Below are 20,536 nucleotides of genomic sequence, written 5' to 3'. Positions count from 1 at the left end.
ATCATTTTAAAACCACGCTTGTGCTAAAATTTTTAAACACTCGAAACAGTAATCCGAAATGATAGGATGTGTGTTTTTCTCTATTTTGATGCTCACATAAAAAAAAAAAACAGAAAATCAATTAGAAATGCTTGAAACTCTAATATATTGGACTTGTATATATTTCTAACTTCTTCACATGGGCATACATTAAGCCAGTATTATCAAAAAATCAAATCTTTTCTCACACACATTTAGGTTAGCAAAACTATTATTACATAGAACTAAACAACATGCCTCTCGTTAATACATTTGCTAATAGATCATCCTTATTTCCTGTTTAGCCCAAGTCTATTTTTAAACTTATTGTTACAATATTCACAGTAGCAATTTCTTTGTTTGTGGTGATTTATTTCTGTTCATGGAAAACATACTGTGAAACGTGTTTCGTACCCTGGAAATCAAAGGTCTTACTGTTTAAGAAGCAGTGCTTTGTAGGCATCATATTTACTTAGTTTTCTTTATATACTAAGGTGATTTCATGCAAAATTCAAGGATTAAAATGATTTTCACAGGTATTTTTGTTCCTATACTATCATTTCAGCATTAAGAAACTAGCAATTTCAATCTACAAATAGTAATTGCTATTCCTCCTTATGTTCCAAAGTAGAAAAAACACCCTGGGAAGTCACACAGGATTATAGCACAAACTAACCCAGCTCACAATGAGCGGTGTGCTCCTTCTTCTACATGCACTTTGTCCTGCATTACCAGTCATATCCTCATCCTATTTTCTCCGGCTTAAATAAGTACTGCATTATCTCATCACATGAGAAACTCCAAATTATGGATTTGACACTATTTCACCAATAGAGCTGTTCTCAATTCTGACTGATAAGAAGTATTAAAAAACAATGTAACTTAATGTTAAATGCATGCATCCTCTGTGGTCTTAGGGGAAAAGAGCTTGTTATAAAATAGAGGACATTTCCCAAGCCTTACTGTTTCCCACTAGGGCTCCCATACATGGTGAGGCTGCTGAAATATACGTGTTAGTCCGGGTTATATCTATAGAGAATAACATTAGAAGGCTGTCTGCCTGCTTCATCAGACTTTGGGCAACAGAATCTCAAACCCAATGGTCAAGAAATGTCCTCTTAGTTCAGTTACCTATAAATAGCTATATCTACAAGTATCTGTGAATTTGACCAAATGACTAAGTCTACAAATGGTAAGGAACAATGCGAAAAATGTGCACTATCTAAATATACATGAAAAACTATTCACGATACATCATGGATCATGACAAAATCTCTGATATCGTATTTGTAAAAAAACACAATCACTGTGGTTGAGCAAATGGTTTTGCTCAGGTCTGAGATACAGTAAGATATCAATGACTTTGTGCCCTTGTTACTAGGTGTTGGTTTAGTTTGTGCTCTTTTTTTATTGTTAAGTACAGTTGTCCCCATTTTCCCACCACCACTTTCCCCTGCCCCACCCAGCCCCAGCTCCCACCCTCAATACTACCCTGCTTTGGCTTTGTCCACGGGTCCACTATGCATGTTTCTTGAAAGAGGGGATGACCCTTCTCCTTCTTTTCTGGATTATCCCCCTCTCTCCTCCCCTCCGATTATTGTCAGTTTGATCTTTATTTCCATGTCTCTGGTTCAATTTTGCTTGATTGTTTTATTGATTAGGTTCTACTTATAATGAGAGCATATGGTGTTTGTCTCTTACTGCCTGGCCTATTTCACATAGCATAATGCTCTCTAGTTCTATCCATGCTGTCGTGAAGGGTAGGAGCTCCTTTCCTTCTGCTGCATAGAATTCCATTGTGTAAATGTACCATAGTTTTTTGATCCACTTGTTTACTGATGGGCACTTAGGTTTCTTCCAGCACTTGGCTATTGTAAATTGGTGGTTCAGGATTCTCAGGGTAGAGCTCCAGCAGTGGAATTGTATTAAAAGGAGACTCTTCATTTTTACATGTTAGCCCAGGCAGAGTGGACACCAGACAGGAGGTACTCTAAGCTGAGTGGGCAGGACCTATGTTCTGTTGGCAGGTACCTGCTGTTTACCACTCAGTTGGACATGGTGCTTTCTCTCTGATGGCTGCATGCTCTCCATAGAGAAACAATCTTCAAACGAAAAATGGATCCCTCATTGGTGTAGGGCATAAATGTTTCCTTGGAGACACCATTAAACATCCTTCCAAAAGCATGAGTAAGCAGAAGCTCAGGACTGTTTCTTCATTGTAAAAGATGAAATTATATATACCTTGTATATAATAAACTAATATTTATCTCTTGTTACTTATATAATGAAAATATAGAATAATGGTCAATCAGAAAAGTATTAAAATGAAAATTTTAAACGCAAATTAATTCCAATGAAAATAAGTAACTGACTTGTGTTTTGTATGGAACTGGGCAGCCTTTTCCTTTTATAGTAGAATTTTAAAAGAAGAACAGTGTGTCTTTGAAATAACCTTCTATTGTTACATTAAGTTGCTCCTAATATTTCTAAAACTGTAGTGAGCCGTTTTCTAACTATATCTCTGTGCTCAAATATGAATATTTCTCCAGGAATTTTTTTCAAAATACCAAATCAATTGTTCCAAGTTTGTATATATATTTTAAAAGTGTGGGGTATAATGAGCCAAAAAGGTTGAATTCAGCTTGATAATAATATTTTAAATCTTTTATTTTGCATCTATGATAGACTTATAGGAAGAGGTAAAAATGGTACCGCACAGTGTCCTTTACCTGGGTTCCCCCGATGCTCCTATTACATAGAATTACAGCCCAAGGTCAAGACAAGGAACCTGACAGAAGGACAATATGGGTATAGAAGTCAAGGCCATTTTATCGTGTATGTAAACTTGTGTAACCAGTACAACAATCAAGACAAAACTTTTGTATCACCCAAGGACCTGCTTGGAGCTCCCCTCTATAGACAGCACCCCTGAATCTCCTGCCCCACCATGCCCAGCCGGCAGCAACCACTATGCTGATTTCATTCACAACGTTGCCATTTCATAGATGTTGTACTGGGTGGGCAAAGGTAGGCTAACAATCATAAATAAAATAAATAGGAATAAACTCTGTGTTATGCATACTTAACAGCTGTAAGCCTACTCTGCTCACCATTGTATAAATGGAATCCTATAGTACATGAACTTTGATGTTTTGTTTTGTTTACTCAGCAAAATACCCTTGAGATCTATCCAAGTTAGTGCATGTCTCAATAATTTATTTTCTTGCTTAGCGGACTCCTTTTTAATCAGCGCACGGTGATTTTGCATGTATCCTAGTCCGTCCAAAGGCTCCAAGGGGATCCGCCCATGCTCCCTCCATTTCTGGGTTGGCTGGCATTCCTTGGCTTACGACTACATAGCTCTAATCTCTGCTCCCACCTTCACATGGCCTTCTTCTCCATGTGCCTCTCCTCTATGCCTTAGGAGGGCACTTGTCATAGGATTTGGATCAATCAGAGTACTCCAGGATGGTCTCATCTCAAATCTGTTAACTGAGCTACATCTGCAAAGATGGTTTTGCCACATCAGGTCACATGGACGGAACCTAGGGGACACATCTTTATGGGGACCATCATCCAACACACAGCGAGCCTTCAAGCATCGATGCTTCTGTAGGGAGCAAGAACAGCTCCCTAACTGCTTTCATAATTTCCATCACTGCCAACCCACGACAGTTTCCCCACATGAAACCCAGGGTACGCCCTCTAAAACACAAGCCGTGTCATGGCACTTCTCTGCTGGAGACCATCAGCGGCTTCCCATTTCTCCCACAGTGAAATGCAAAGCCTTCCTTCACACGGGCTGTGTGGCCGAACTGTGTGCCTTGTCTCCTTCTGGCACCACTGGCCTGCTCCCTCTTCTCAGCACCTTCCACGCCAACACGGAGTTGTCTGTCTATTGCCACTCTTCTCAAATGGCCACGTTAGCTCCCTAAGGTAATGGCTGCTCTGTCCTCCCTGTTACAGCTCAGAACATAGGAGAGAATCTGACACAGAGTGGGTGGTGAATATATGTGTGTGTGTGTGTGTGTGTGCATATTATATATATGAATATGAATGAAAGGATAACATTGCTAACTTTCCATTCTAAAAAGGCTCTATGAAATTAGATACTCATGATTTGTGACTGATATTGCAGTATTTTACATCTTTTTGCTACGTCCCATTGTTTTGAATATAGGATCATTCTGCCTTATAGTATTACTTTAAAATTCTCATACACACTAAATACATACATCCAGACGCAGGTCAGCTTTCTTTCTTCCTCCTGTTAGCACGAAGGTCAGGATATAAAAATAAATTACATAAACAAAGTTGTTTCATTTAGATAGAGTCACCTCCAAAATGTACCACTTTAAAAATAGCTCAGTAGAGAGGCAGGGTACTCAGGACATTAGTACTCAAAATATTAACTTTGAACAAGAACAAAATATGAGTGATAATGGCGTCTACATTCAGTACATTCTAGTATTGCTTGGAGGTGAAGCTAAATTAATCATGGTAATAGCTTTAAATTCTCAAAAATTCCCATTACCATTTCTTTAGCTTTTAGCATTAATATTTTATATGCATTTTATATTGGGAATTTCTGTCAGAGAAACTGTTACTATGAAAAATATTTTTTTTACTTTGAAAATTAACTTATAGAGTGAGTAATGTGAAGACCACTATTTTAATTTTTTTCCATAATTACTTCTTAAATTTTAAATTACCCTTAAATTGCTATTGAACAGCTAAGGGATGAGAATAACTGCTCCTAATTGGCGATGGATCTCTTAAAAGGTAAATTTTGAGGCTTGGAAGATGATAATAGGAAAAGTTAGCAATTACAATGCAATTCCTGAAAAACTATTTTATACTGTATTAAGACTGTGTGCATACTTTTGTATTCTAGGAATAGATGACAAAAAATGTACTTAGCCAACAAACTTTTGTGTATTTGTATTGTATATTTTAAAAAAAACAGCTATGAACATAAAACTCAAGTAATTTTGTTAGAGATTTTTTCAAATGCATTTTCCTGAGATAAATTGAGATGAATCACAAAAACACATGGACAGGGACAAAGGGGGTGGGTTCAAGGGTGGTAGGTGGGGATGAATGGGCTTGGGGGCCATGGTGGGGTGAAAATGGAGACAACTGTACAACAATAAAATATATATAAACAAGCCGCAAGAACAAACATTGAAAAAATTTGTAATATCTACAATTACACGGGGCCTTGCCATTCCCCACAGGAAACAGGTGATTTTCCGAAGGGGAATATAAGAACAGGGATCCAGGGGCAGTTTCACTGTCTGGGAAGGGACTTGTTCATGGGACACGTCCTTCCCGGGGGTCCGCACCCACCCATTAGTCTCCTGGCAGGAGATCCAAGTTTTTGTTTGACTTAATGGAGTTTCCCTCAAAGTGAGAAATTTCCTTTATATTTTGTGTAACCTTTTTCCTTATCAGTGATTTACAATGTATACTAAGTGCATTTTAGACAGGTCCTTAAGGATGATTTTTCATTAGGAGAGCTATGATAACAACCCATCCTAGGAAACGGAGGTCATCTGGATGACTTTCCCCCACTCACCAGTGTTGGTCATGTGAAAGGGACTAAGTCAGTTTTTGTGTTTGAAGAAAGAACTCGTACCGTTTGGGACAACATGGGTAAACCCGGAGATGATTATGCTAAGTGAGATAGGCCCGTCAGTGAGAGACAAACAGCCTATGATCTCACTTAGGTGTGCAATCTAATGAACAAAATAAACTGATGAACAAAATAGACATTGAGGCATGGACACGTGGAACAGACCGACAGCTGTCAGAGGGGAGTGGGGAGGGGATGGATGGAAGGGATTAATCCAAGAACGTATGTGCGTCACTGACGGATTCAGACAACAGTGTGGTGATGGCCAGGGGGAAGTGGGGTGAAGGTAGGGAAAATGGGGACCCCTGTAATAGTATCAATGATAAAAATGAAAGAAAGGAAGGAAGGAAGGAAGGAGGGGAGGGAGGGAGGGAGGAAGGAAGGAAGGAAAGAAAGAAAAAGAAAGGAAGAAAGAAAGAGAGAGAGAGAGAGAGGGAGGGAGGGAGGGAAGAAAGTTAAAAAAGGACCTAGCAGTGCCACAAGACAAAAGAAACCTGAGTGCGTGCATCACACAGCCCTCAGTCACACACACGTCCCTACTGTCACTGTTGGCCCACGTTGCACTGAGACATGAGCAAGAAATAAACTATATTTAATGAAAAAAGTTTGCATTCAAAAAGGTACGTCGACAAAGTGATTTTGTGTTGAGAGCCCCGTGGCAGAATCACCAAGCTTTCAAGCCCAACATAGCGCCGCCCCCTCTTTCACGGGGGACAGCTGCTTCTAGGAGGCCGCTCCCCTGTGCAGCTGGAGGCTGGATTTCGTGACCGTCTTCGCATCTGCGTGTGGTCCTCTTAGGATCTAGACTTCAGAGAGTGTAAGAAACAGCTGTGCCTTCTTCACTTCCCACCCCCACCTGCCAGCTGCGTGTACAGACTGAGCGTCCAAGGGAAGGAGGAAGCCCACGAGGCAAGAACCTACGTGGCTCAGCCGCTGCATGGAGGGAAGCTGCCTGCAGCCATGAGCATCCGCGTTGGCTCTTCATATGAACCAAGCACCCGACTGGATAGCGTTACAATCCTGAAATTGGAGGGCAAGGGTGTTGTTAAAGCCGTAGTTCTAGACAAGTTACTATAAACTGTATTTTAGATTCGATATCCCCTTGGTGGGTAGGTGGAGGTTATAGCGATTTGCATAGAATGCCTTCCGTTGCCTTAGGGCAGGTAATAATTGTGTGCTCAGGTAAGTGTTGCCTGTCTTCCTCGGGTTTTGCCCCAGATGCATCTCCCTAACACAGCCCCTCTTGCTACCCACACGCGCCAACATCCCGTAGGCTCCCCGAACTTCTGGGGGGTTGATTCCTCCTGGGGTTTCAACCTACTGCAACGATCCACCACTTAGTGATATTCACCAACTTAAATTTCCATTATATTTGTATTATTTTAAGCTTATATATTTAACAGCCCAACCCTAGTTCCAAAACGAAATTAAAAACTCATGCTAAAAAGTTAGCCAATAACATCAGCAACTGAAATAGGAATTCACTCCAGAAAATGTCTGGTCTCTGAATCAGTCCAACAAAGCATTAAAAGAAGCACATTTGTAAAGCTCAGAGAGATATATGAGGGAGATAATCCTTTAAAAGTGAGTAAAAATCTTGTGAAAGAATCAGGCATAGTGAAACAAAATTATGTAAAAGTGATGAAAGACCAAGATAAAAGAAATAATTATACAAGAAATGTTATGACAAGGTGGTAGGGTGAATGAACTCTATACTTAAAAATTAATTTTATGGGTAGCAAAAGTAAAACAAAATTCTGGATCACAAAAACAAGATGTCTAGCTAACAGAAGAAAAAGAAGAGTGTGGCTGTTTTCAATATAGGTTCGTAAGAAACAGATCTTCCAGACTGAAAAAAAAGCTTAAAGTTACAAGAAAATTATAAAATAGACTCAACTGAAGCAAGGATCATTCAAAAAAGAAAAAATAAGAAAGGGTTAAGTAGCAATAATAAGAATGAGAAGACAGCCATAGCTCCCAGTAGAAATACTGTAAATCATAGGAGAATTGTATATGCAATGTCATCACAGTATTTTTGAATACTCCTGTGAACTTTATGAGCTCACTCCAAAATTTAACAGTGGTTCTTTCTGGGTAGTGATATGCATTGATTTTATTTTTAATGTAATTTTATGCTTTACATTATTTTTGCCATTAGAAAAACTTAAATGCTGCACCAAAAATCTTCCGAAGTTAAATTTTTTAAGTATAGTAGGGAAATTAAATATCTCAAGAAAAGATTCTATGGTCTGGTAATTGTGGTTATTTTTATCTCTTGTCATTTTTCACTGTAGTGATGTAGAAATCGAGTTCCTGAAGTTATAAAGCCTTATAAATCATTTACATCACCCTTCATTCAACTGTGATCCTGTGCAAAGAAAACAAGGAAGAATCTTTTTCACTCCATTCCACAGTCTGATTAAATTACACTTATTAAAATTTTAAGCGTGACAGATAATATAACTCCTTTTTTAAGGGCTTGCACTGTAAACCTATTACAGAGTAGTCTAGATATAATTCATGGAGCTCCTAAAAAAATTATATACATTCAGTTTCACTGGGAGCACTCGTGCTCGATATTCAGAATAAGATTATAATAACATTTCCAGCATTTATTTTGTTTTAGCTGACATTAATATTAAACAGTTAAATAATACTTTTTTAAAAATTCAATATTCGTGCATCCTCTCCAGAATCCTGAAATTGAATTAGTTGTCTTGGTATATAAGAAAAATACTTTTCCTTAAGTGTAAAGAAGTTTGCTTTATTGCCTGAACGATGAGAAAAGCAGAAAGAATGAAGTGAACTACTATAATGATGTAAAACGGAAAGTATCAGAGTCTGCCTGTTCCAGAGGTAGCAGCTCGAACATTTTTTTGGTGGCTACATTGAGTGCAGCCCTGGTTGGGAAGCTCCTGATTTCTGTAACTCCTGTCGTATGTCAATACCTCTGAGGGTCTAGGAAAAGGACCAAAATATACCCCTACTGGGTAAACCTCGCTTTCATAAGTGGTTCTGTCATTACCAGCTAAGTTTCCCAGGGGAAAGGACAAAGTTACACTTAGTTTTAAAGTTAAAATTAGTTCAGCTGTTTTTCTGCACCTTCATACGAACCCGGTATTTCTGTGTCTGATTTGCTCATTACATTTGTTGTACCAATCATGGGACCTACAAAGTAGACCTGATCCCTCCCTAACACATGCTTCCTCCTCATGATTTTCAGTGAAACAGTATTTATACATAGTGTGTTCTGCAGTGAGTTTAACACGGGACTTAAAGCCTAGTGTTCAAGCTTCAAGAGGGCAGAAGCTGTTGTTTCTGCCCACACGCTATCTTTTGTCCCTACCACAGTGCTTTGTGCTGATGACCAATAGCTATTGTCGTTTTCATATCAGCACACCCTTTAGGTGCCCACACAAGACATTCTTTTCTCATACAATATACAGTCTCAGTATGGGTAGATAGTTGTTGTGATCTCTACTGCTTTTAAAGACCTTAAAGCTGAGAGGCATTATGCACGAAGGTCCCACTCTAAGAAGTGACCGCATCATTTGGGCCGCTTGGGCTTCCTGGCAAACCTGACCCCGTCCACTGAAATTCCATAGCCTGCCAAGCACTTCGGCATAGTAGCTGCTCAGGAAACAAGAGACGGGGTACCCGTGGGGTCAGGAACCCAGTTTGAGCAAAGCAAACTGGGCATCAAGTCGTAACCCTACCTACTGCCTTCCTGCTGTGAGAGTCTGAGGAAGGTAACTGGATTCTCTGAGCTTTAACATCTGCACCTGGAGATTGATGAGGACAAAAATCAAATGGTAGGACTTTGGAGAAAATTAAAGTAGTTCCTTTAGTTATGATATTTCTTTGTACTTACTAAGTGCCCCCATGATGTCTGATGTAAGCGTTGCAAGAATCCTATAACCTACGACGAAAGGATTACTTATTCTCCCAGATGTAACGATAAGGGGATTTGTGTGGAGAGATGCAGGGCCCTGTCTCAACTCATGCAACTTGCATTTAGCAGGTAAGGTTCTTAACAATGACTGAATGTTCAATAAAAGTTAGCTATTACTTGTTAAAGGAGAAGATGACAAAATAAGTGAGTGGACTTAATACCATGGCTTCAGCAGATCTTACTGGGGAGTGTTCAGGAAAATAAATTGCACAATGATGAAGCACGCTGGAATATGATGAGCACGTATTTCTACACAGTTATCCAACTTCCGTTAAGTGCAATAGTGTTTTTTTTTTTGCTACTATTTTTCTCTAACAATGTAAGTGCTAACTTGTAATACTGTTTTAGGTAAAGGAACATGTAACAGAAATGCCTTATGATTATAAGGGAGGTAGTGCCCCGCTATTATGCTCACATTTCTCTAAACGGAAGCTGTTCTTCACAGCGCTGCACGCTTAGCTTTGAAGATAAATTTCCCTCTGCGTCTCCATTGTGGTGAGAAGTACTAGTCGGAGAGTATTGGAAATTACTGTAATGTTATATGGTATTTTTCATCAGTACAAAACCTACTTTTCAAAAGACAAGAGATCCTTTAATGGGCTATTATTTTACTCTTGTAGGCAACGGCACAAGAAGCTGTTGGCTAAACTTTGTATAAAAGCAGAAGTAAAAAGGGAAGACTGAGAATTCCTACAAAGCACTGTTTAAATTGTACAACAATCTTCCTTCCGTTCCATTATAGTAACTGTACTTAAAATACAGGGATGTCAGAGACCAGAACTTGCTAGTTTCCAAATAGCACTTCTAAATTCCAACAGTTGGAGAGTAAAAGACCTCAGAAATGATTCAGAATAGCGCCAAAGGGAGCCCTGATCCAGGAGATACAATACCTAGGGGCACGATTGTCACAGGTCACAGAAACGCAAGGATCAGCAGAGCGTGGGAGACCGATAAAGCTACATGTTTCCCCTGCAGGCAAGAGCAGAGATGGCTCATGGAGAGAGGGGCCCTCTGGGCTTTCTCTGAGGTATGCTGACTGCCCTCAAGGCGACAGATTTCCTGTGTTTCTCTACTGAGCCAACCGCCAGCCTCAACTCTCCCGTGGACAATTAGAGTTTCCAAGCAGTAATTTGAATAAGCAAAAGTAAGTAATACAGGTGTAAGGCCTTCCGTATCCTATCTTTGTCCCCTCATTGGGTAATAGATCCATGGCAAAACGTAAATAAAGATCAGCTTGGTAAACCGCTGAGAAAAGTGAGCGCATAACTTTAATGTTGCAATGTAACAATCGGCTGATAGCTATCTTAAGCAACCCCGAAGGGAGGAGATGGATTATCTGACGGATACACCCATCTCACACCGTTTCTGGAAAACGAGCAGAGAAGCCTGGGTGGGCACCTACGTGACCGACCACCCACAAGAAGGAAGAAAGGGAAAAGGAGAGAAGGTTTTCAAATGCACATTTGGTGCAGTTATTAACAGGCATTAAATTAAAATGGAAACAAAGAAAGCCTGAGTGTTTCTGAGTACAGAAATGGATGCTTATTTTGTTCCACCGCAGTACCGATGATTCTGAGTAATAATCTTTCAACGGTTTATTTTATTCCTTACAGAGCCTACTGTCAGTTACTCACCAATCAGTCCTTCCACCCAGCATGATTGTTGCAAGTCAAGTGTTTTCATAATTCTAGACTACAAATCGTAGGACTGTATCTGCTCCCTCTATCTTTCTCTTCTTTATTTTTGTAATATTCTTGAAGGCAAGACACTATTTCTCCTACTTTACATGTCCTCATATCCCCAATTGCTTAGCAACTAAATAAATGGTGGCTGACTAGAAGGAAATAATATATTCCTGAATAAGAAAAAGTATCTTCGAATCCATCTGTCATAACTACAAGTTAGTAGTGTGTGTATGATTTGACTTTACAATCATTTATATTTAAAACTCTAATTTCAAGGACCCCTTATTTGATGGCAGACTCTCAATTATCCACGCTCATTTCACCGACTACTTACTTGCTAGGCACCAATGAATGAAACAGATAAATAACCCCAAAGTTCCATTAGCTCTTAGTTTCAACTTTTTCTCCCTTCTAACTTTCAGGAGAAGTTGCTTGTAATAAATGACATTAAGCGTATTTGTTATACAAGTGCTTCCTCCCTGGCCTATATTTTTTATAAAAATGTTAATGAGCAGTGAAATGATCAGACAGTGGGTAATCAAATACAGGCAGAGAAAAAAAAAGAAAGGTGTCATGAAATCTAAAATATTATACTCTCAGGTAATTGTGATTATACTCTCCAAAGCAACGCATTTCATCTCCGCCTGTAATCCTTTTTTTTCCTGGAATATCTAGAACTTAAGAAATTTCTCCTTGGTGATGGGAAACACGATAGATAAGCTCCCGTCCAATTTATTTCTTACAGCTATTTCTAACTTTTCATGGAAGGAAAGTGGAAAGCGAATCTTACAGGGAGGCCCCGTGGCTACCAGAATCTATAATAGCATTGGAAGAAAAAGACACACTTCAAAAGAAATGCAAACAAAGCAAATCAAACAAAACCCCGGGATCTCAAAATCTTAGACCCAGAAAACAGTAACAGGTCAATGTTGTCCTGTGATTATCGAGACTTTGTTTTAAAAAACAGAAAGATTTGTTGAAGTGCATAAATGCCAGTTGGTGAAATGGGCATTAGTGTAAGTGCTCTGGTTGAAACAGCGTTTGGAGTCCTGTCCTCTCCATCCCTTCCCTCGTGGTGGCTTCCGAGGCCCCTGTACAAACCCCTGAGTCTTCCCTGAAGAAAGTTCAATGACACAGTTATTTCAACTGAGGAGAGGAAGAAGCCAAAGCACAGAAAACTTGGCTTTCTCCAGAGGCAAGAAGCAAAAATGGAATTATGGTCCAAGGAGACCTAGAACCTGGGTTTCCCCCCTCAGTATCTTGGGCTCTTTCCACTGATCCCTGTGTCCCACGGAAGGACACGGTTCTTTGATCTTCCCATTTCCATCACCAGGTGACATCCAGAAAGAAGGGGAGTTCCCTCCTCTGTCCCTCAACTCTGTACTCTATTACTGCAGCCTGTCTACAATGCACGCTCTCAACCACGGCTCCGCTCTCAAAGGGCAAAGCTCCTGGGGGCAAAGAACTCAGGCTTTTTTGTCTTTGTATCCACACCAGGCGGCACCGTGCCTGCCCCTCACGTGCTCTATCATAAAGCTTTCTCCCCCGCTCTCCGCCCTGTTGTGACCTGCATGAGAGGCTAAACATAGCTCAAACTTTGGAACGGTGGACCTGAGACCTTTTTATGGAGAATGGCTGTTTAGCCCTTCTAAGCTGAATATAAATGACGTGTTTTGAACTTAAGGCTAGTGCAATCTTCTCACAGCTATTGTAATTTGTATTTGAGACAAAGATTAAAAATAGATCATATTCTCAGCTACTAAGTACTTTCAACACATTTTAGTAATGTTACAAAGTAGGTTTGTGAGAAAGAAAAAAGTGTGATAGTTCAAAGGTCTTACCTAATAGTTACCACATTTTACTGTGCATAATGAGCACTTTTTGCCCAAATTTTTTAGGGGAAAATAAGGATGCGCATTATACATAGGCAGTACCTGAAATAGCTTGCGTCTTTTTTTTCCTTTGTAATTACTTGTTACATAAAATTTCTTGTCCTGCATGTTCAAAAATAAATGCTAAAATTCCTTTGTAATACAAAAAACAAGTAGCTAAACATAAATACATACATGATTGAATTAAAAATTAAAATGAAAGATTTGTTCCCTGAAAGTTTGGACAAAAAAGTAGGTGCGCATTATATATACCGCCAAACATGGTAAATTCATTTCTGATTGTACAGGAAACAAAATCTCCCATGATGACATTATTACATAACATAAAAAGGATCTTCCTGGGTTGTACAAAGCATATCAAATGTTCACTGGAATGACTATACTGTAAAATGCACTAGGGCCCCAAAATAAACCCCTGCGCTACTGGAGATAATGTGACCCCTTTACTGAAAACACATTTCCCACAGGGAAAATCCTCAACTGCATTAGGTGGTTCAGATGTTCTGCCAGGATCTGACCCCGGGCTACTCCTTCAACCCCACCTCTCTCCACTGCTCCGTTCTTCTCCCCTCCATCTGGTCTACCCCGAGCGCTGGCACCCCTCATGTGATGTTGGTTCAAAGTCAAGCCTCGCCCTCTGGCTGCGGACCCATGACCAGAACTGATGAGGGCTTCTCCCCACCTCCGCTAACTCCTGCTCATTCCGAGATGTCCTCCTCTGCCTGACTCAAGGCTCTGCTTCTCCCGTGCCAGTCCATTGCAACACCTGCTTTCCAGGCTTGGCTAATAATTAAACTGCTCCCAACTGAGATGTTTGACTGCATCCGCCGCTCGACTGCAGATTACGGTGACAGGAATTCTGTCTATCTTTGCCACCGCTGTTCATTTTCTTTTGCTGCTCTAACACATTACCATGAACCTAGTTGCTTAAACCATATCGATTTATCATTTTACAATTCTGTAGGCCGGAAGTCTGGCAAAGAGACCTGGTGTGCTGGAACAAGGAATCGGCAGCCCTGCACTCCTTCCTGGAGGTTCCAGGTGAGAATCTGTTCCCTCGCCTTCTTATGTGTCCAGTGGCCGGTGACATTCCTCAGCAGGTGGTCCCCTCCTCCTTATTCAAAGCCAGAAATGTTGGGCGGAGCGCAGCTCACTCAACCTCCTGGGAGAGGGATTATCTAATTTTAAAGCCTTGTGTGATTAGAGTAGAGCCATTTGACTAATCCAGTTTAAGGTCCCCTTCTCCAGATTCCTGCTTTCACTTCCCTTTACAAAGTCTCTGCCACCTAAAGTGACATTTACAGGTCCTGGGAACCATTGCGGGGACATGTTGGGGGCAGCACTATCCTGGCCCCCCGCATGACACAGCCTACAGCGTCAGGGAGCCCAGTGAGCCTCTGCTGTTGCCACCTTCACACTAGTGCGTTTCAAACGTTTGTAAGTTGATATCTGGGAACGTGCCTCCAAAGAGCAAGGCCGGGATTCTCATTTGTTTCGGTCCCACGTGGGTCATAAACTGTTACAACAACAATACACAGAGTGGTCTCCACACTTCAAACAGGTTTCAGGGGACAACTGAGCCAAGACAGGGTCCAGAATAGACAATGTAACAACCACCACGACTGAGCACTTGTGGCCCGGAGACACCAGCCGCAGCTCCCGTGCTAGCTGATTCGCCGCATGTAAAATCCATAATGATGTACCTTTGTACTTTGTAGTGTATTTCAATATCTTTTCAAGGATATTGAATCCTTACTAACACGCTCAGTCTACCGAAACAACAAAGAATGCTTAATGAGAAGATAAATTTTAAAAATACAATGATAATTTTAGAAATAACTCGAACGATGGTTCATCCTCTTCAATCCCCAAAGAGTCAAGTAGATCTACAACAAGCTATTACATACATTGCTGTTAAAGCCAATTTCACAAATTTAGTTTATAAAATATTATCATCTATTGCATAATATTAATGGTGCTAATTAGAATTTTATTGGTTATGGTTTTACATTGATTTAATTTGTCAATGGACTTGGTCGTTATGCTAGTAAAAGGCTTGAAAGCATGCAAATTCATTAGCCGGTTTTCAGTGTGTTCATGTAAGGGGCACTGCACCTTCAGAAGTCCATGGGACAATTAGCACCTGTGGGCAGTCTCCAAAACTCATGTTTGTGTGTGCACATATCTGTTCTGTTATCCACAGGACTGAGTCTCACATACAATCATTAAACTGAGAAAAGTTATTTTTATCTTCACTGTAACATGGGAACCGTTGCATTCGTTTCTTTTTTATTTTTGTGACTATTTCACTTGTCTGCTCTTCTTTAATCAAAACTCATCACGGTTAAAAACAAGCAACGAACAAACAGTATAACCTACAGTGCCTAATGAAATGCAAACTATATTTATCCCTTTTAAGAAGCAGAAGAGAAACAATAATTTCAGTTAAATGTTTACTATGCAAGAAGTCTTTCTTCAAGCATATTGTATCTTAAAAAATATGAAAATTAATGGCTTCTGAAAAGAAATCTTAACTACATGACCACCACACTAAATTTAATCCTGCAAAGAGTCGCTACCATTTATCGAGTCTCACAGTAAAATGACACGATGGTGATCTTCTCGCAGACAGATTAACTGGCAAGAGAGGCAGTTGGTACTGGGTTTCGGGGAGCAGGTTGTCAGCTGTGTCAATGTTGCTACATTTTTCTTTGTAGGTTAGTAGCTAAAACCTGACTAACTTTTAGCATATGCCACAGTCCCCGTGGTTTAGAAGCTCTTAAGAATACTGAGTGACATATTTCTGGACTCTAATAGCCCACATTTTCCCTGATGCATGAAACACAAGCAAATTCAAACCCCACCTATTTATTAGCGGCACGGAGCCATCAGAGACAATTTCAGGCCTTATGGAACACTGTTATTAAGTTGTTCATTGCTCGGGTTTGCTCTCGGAAACATAAAGGTAAGCTTTCGCACGTTCGCCTCCTATCTGTCTCCCACAGCAGAGATGTCAAATGTCCCCGTAGCTGGGCGTTTGCCAACTCAAAGAGCGTCTCCTGCAGAATTATTTTGAAAAATTAAATCAGGTCTCTGTAGAGTAGTTTCCTGAATGTTGAGTGTCTTACATTTAATACTAGTGATCCATCATAAAACATTTTTATTACCTTGCAAAATCTTCTTTTTGAAATCTCATTTGATGTTTCCTGTTGTAGTACTTTAAGGGAAATTTACCACCCAGGCATATTTCCCAGAACCTGGGCTGAAGCTATCATTATTAGCTTCATGTTGTGACCTATCTCCGAAGTCCAGAAAATGACAATGTGCTACATCACTTTACTCTGGGCTTTGGCTCATTAACCTCATGGACATTAGGACCCTTGGAGTCCTCACAGCCTCAGTAGCTCTCCTGTGGTGTTTCAGTTGCATGCGGAGACCAAGAGGGAGAAAACTCTGGCTTATATAACCCGTTAACTTTCTTACCCTTCAGACGCATCTCCATCTCATCAAGGGGTTGCGGGAATGTTTTCTAAGCTCCTCCCATTTCCAACATTCAAGGGTTCCGTCACCCAGTGGATCCAACATTGCTAGTTATCCATAGCAACTTGATGTGTTCCCCATTATGAAAGCAGCTATTTCGTATTTTTTTGTATGCCAGTCATTTTCTTCCTAGATACTGAATTATTGAAAGTTATTTGTCTTCATAAACCCAAGCAATGAAAACGTGTTACATGCGCTAAGTCCCTAACATACATATTTAAACAACGGGCACCGAATGAATTGATGTTGGAAGCTGGCACCTGCTTACCAGGGGCAGGCTGCCCTGGCGGGGGAATCAGGGGCCAATCCTATCTGGTTACACTGAGCAGGTCGGGAAGATGGGGTCTTCAAGCTGATTCCAGAAACCAAACAAGGGACTAACTGGGACCTCACTTCCTACTCCTGTTACCGGACAGCACATGGGGCGCTGCTGCCCGCCACTACCTTCCAGGCAAAGTTCTGGAGGCAAAGGTTTGGCGATAAAGGAAAGGTGACTCTATTCAAAGCTACCCAATTTTGAAAGAACAGCTTTCCACACGCATTAGTCACTTCAGTCTATCGAGTACAACGAAACTCTTTACCTTTTTAGTTAACCTCTTTAATCACTGACGCCTATCCATCAAGGTTAAACTCTTTAACTCAGGAGTTCCCCTATCATTCTCCCATTCGTTTTTAATTATTTTATTTCTATTGGGTTAACTTACAAACTAAAACAACATAATAAGAGGCAAGAGGTACACACTTTTGGAAGAAGGGCAGGTTTCTGCCTGCAAGCCTGTCCCCCCTAGAACACCCGAAGAAGAACAACCCTGCCGCCCTCTGCCAGGCCAGCCTGGTCCTAGGCTGTGCCTGGAGCTTCTCCTCCCGCCCAGAACCCCGTCCTTTGGGAGACGCAGGCGGCTGCAGCACGACCATCCAGGCGTCCTCGGGGAAGAGAGCCAGAGAGCCAGGCTCCGCCCTGCTTTTATGTTAAATCTTCCGGCCCATAATCCCATGCGCTCCAGAGGCATTCACCATGGTCTGGGGTACCCTCCTCCTAAGGCCCATCCCTACGCTTCCCCAGTGATCCGACCTCTCCGTATCCCTCTCAGAGAAAAGAGTCATCACACACAAATTCTCCCCACCCCCACAGGGCCCTCCGCTCTGGGTTGTATCCTCAGCCGCCTTTTCTTCCTCTCTGCAGGAGCAGGGGTCAGCAACGGCCCCCTCCCCGCGTCCCTACTCCACACAGACAGCTTGTCTACTTCTCTCTGATTCTTGCCATCTGTGCTGCCGACTCCCGTGTCTATCTCTGACTTCTCCCACCCCACCTGTGGGACACATTCACATGCTTCCAGTTTAATACAAAAATGAAGAAAATCCTACCGCCTCCTCTGGTTCATAACCTACTGGCTTTTCACTTGTAGCCTGTCACTATTTAGAGTCACTTTTCCACACGCTAAGTCAACTCTCTTTGCTCCAGATCCAACACAACGCCCACCCTCTGGTCTGCTACAAAATGTTCTCCCGCAAAGTAATGAGCAGCCTCTTCCTTTCCACACTAAGTGTCTTTTAGTCTATTTAATTAACCCGAGTGTCTGGTTTTATTGAATAACACATTTCTTGAAGTTTTCAACTTCTTTTCTCTTTGTCTTTGAGTCTATGCTGAGTTCTCTCTTGCTTTCTAAATATGGAACAGCCTTGCCCTGACATCATAGAAGATGATACATGCCAAGAAATTTCCACAGGATTTTAAAAATAATAACTGTTGAACAGATGTACAGGTTATTATTATTATTCTCCATTCTTCTTTTCTATTAAGTATAGTGTTTATAAGGTTCTTTACTCAGTTTTTCTCTTTTGACCATACAAATTTGTCTCGGAGATTTCAAAGATAACAATCTTTGTCATCTTAACAGGTGTGATGTCTTTCATTTTTTTTTTTCTTTTTCGTGAGTAGTTCTCAACCCTTTGTTACATTCCACGGCTTTTGTGTGTCAAACTCAGAAACACATCGTGAATCCCCTGGCCTGATACCATAGTTTCCAAACTAGTTTTCCTCTCTGCAGTTTCTCCCACCAATGACTCAAATAATCCTTGTGCTGAGTGAGGATAATCTTTTAAAAACCTTCCAATAATTCCTTATCACTGATAGGTTATATTAAAACTCCTAAATATGCCACATTTTGCTGGAATAGCATTTGCTGAGTAACTATTCTCTGGCAAACACTGCGGTTTGTGCTTCCCATATGTGCCTCTATCTCAAATACAATCACACCCTACTTTTAGGGATTACTGTTTAAAGTTTACATGAGAAAACTGGATGGTGAGATAGAGTCAATGGAAAGATTATTGTAATGTCCTGGCTAGATATGACGAGCGTTTTGATTCAGGGTGGTGTCAATGGGAGAAAGGTAATAAATTCTATATTTATTTCACATTTGGAATCAGCAGGACTCAGTGACTTCTGAAATGACATCTATGTTAATAGTCCAGAAACTGGGTGGATAGTGTTACCATTAACCAGGGGAGAAACACAGGGGCAGCAATAATGATGGAAGGTACAGCATGGTATGAATGCTACTTTAACCTCTGAGTTTGAGGTGCCTGTTTGCCTTTTCATCAGGGAGGTCCACAGGGAAGTGGGATATGGGGTTGCAGCTTTAAAGCTGGTAACTTGGCTCTTGACTGTGATTTGGAAGTTAACGTAGATGGGGCAATATGAATGTCAGCTGTAAAATTTCTCTACAATGGAGATAATCAAAGAACGACAAAATACTATTCTTTAAAGAATTGCAAATTCTAAATTATGAGAATGTAGCTATATAAATAAATATAAAGTATAAATATAAATTTATAATTTATATATAATTTAATATATAACATATAAAATATATAATTTATACAGATATAGATATATCTATATTTATGCCTATATACTTACATTTTGTACAAATTTTGATTTGTACAAAATGTAAATATTGTTAACCATTAATACATTTCCCTTCTGAGTTCTAACAGTCAATGTTGACTGTTGCAATCCTTCTACTTTAGTTCATTTCCATAAAATACATTTTTTTCATCTCTTATTTTAATGAAAAAGAATAGATTACTGAGTTAGACCCAGAAGCAAACAAATATAAGAACCATTGCAGGAAATTCAGAGCATCAGGGCACTAGGAAACAGAACACGATGGAAAGTCTGGAAGAATCTTAATTATTTCTTCTCATTCCACAAGTAGGTTTAAGACTGGACCTGGATTACACAAGTCATAGAAATCCCTGTGTCCGCTCCATGGCAAGGGAGAGGGGGAATGCTGTCTGGGAGTATCCATAGTGACTACGTGCGATACGCTCCCCTTTGGGAGACAAGCAGCTGTTACAAGCCACACTCACGTGGGTATCTGAAATGAACAGTACCGTGTGCTCCTCTCGGGAGAGTGCCACGAAATCAGGCAACACGGCAAGTGGGTCCCCTTTACGGCATCAGATTCACTGTGTTCACACTCGCTGCTTCTTCCGAAATCCATTCCTCGGTGTGCCGCGTATCAGCTGGAAGCAGGAAGCTGGTGAATACAGAGAATCATTATTACTTTTTTTGGCTGAAGGTTCAACTGGGGCAGGAAGAGTCGTGATGAAAAGATAACTTTTCTCGGTAGCAGAGTCCTTCCCAGAGATACAACCACAGGGAGCTTCCACCTTAGGAGCAGAGTTCCAGTGTGTTTGTGTGAAGGGATGGGGGATCGAAGGTCCCCCTCCCTTTCGAAAGGGTGGTCAGAGGGCAATCTTGACCATTTTGTAAATGGACCAGCAGTTGTGAGGAAGTCTATGGTAA

This window comes from Phyllostomus discolor, chromosome 9 (genome assembly GCF_004126475.2).
Source record: "Phyllostomus discolor isolate MPI-MPIP mPhyDis1 chromosome 9, mPhyDis1.pri.v3, whole genome shotgun sequence".
NCBI lineage: Eukaryota > Metazoa > Chordata > Mammalia > Chiroptera > Phyllostomidae > Phyllostomus > Phyllostomus discolor.
This window is presented reverse-complemented; position numbering follows the sequence as displayed.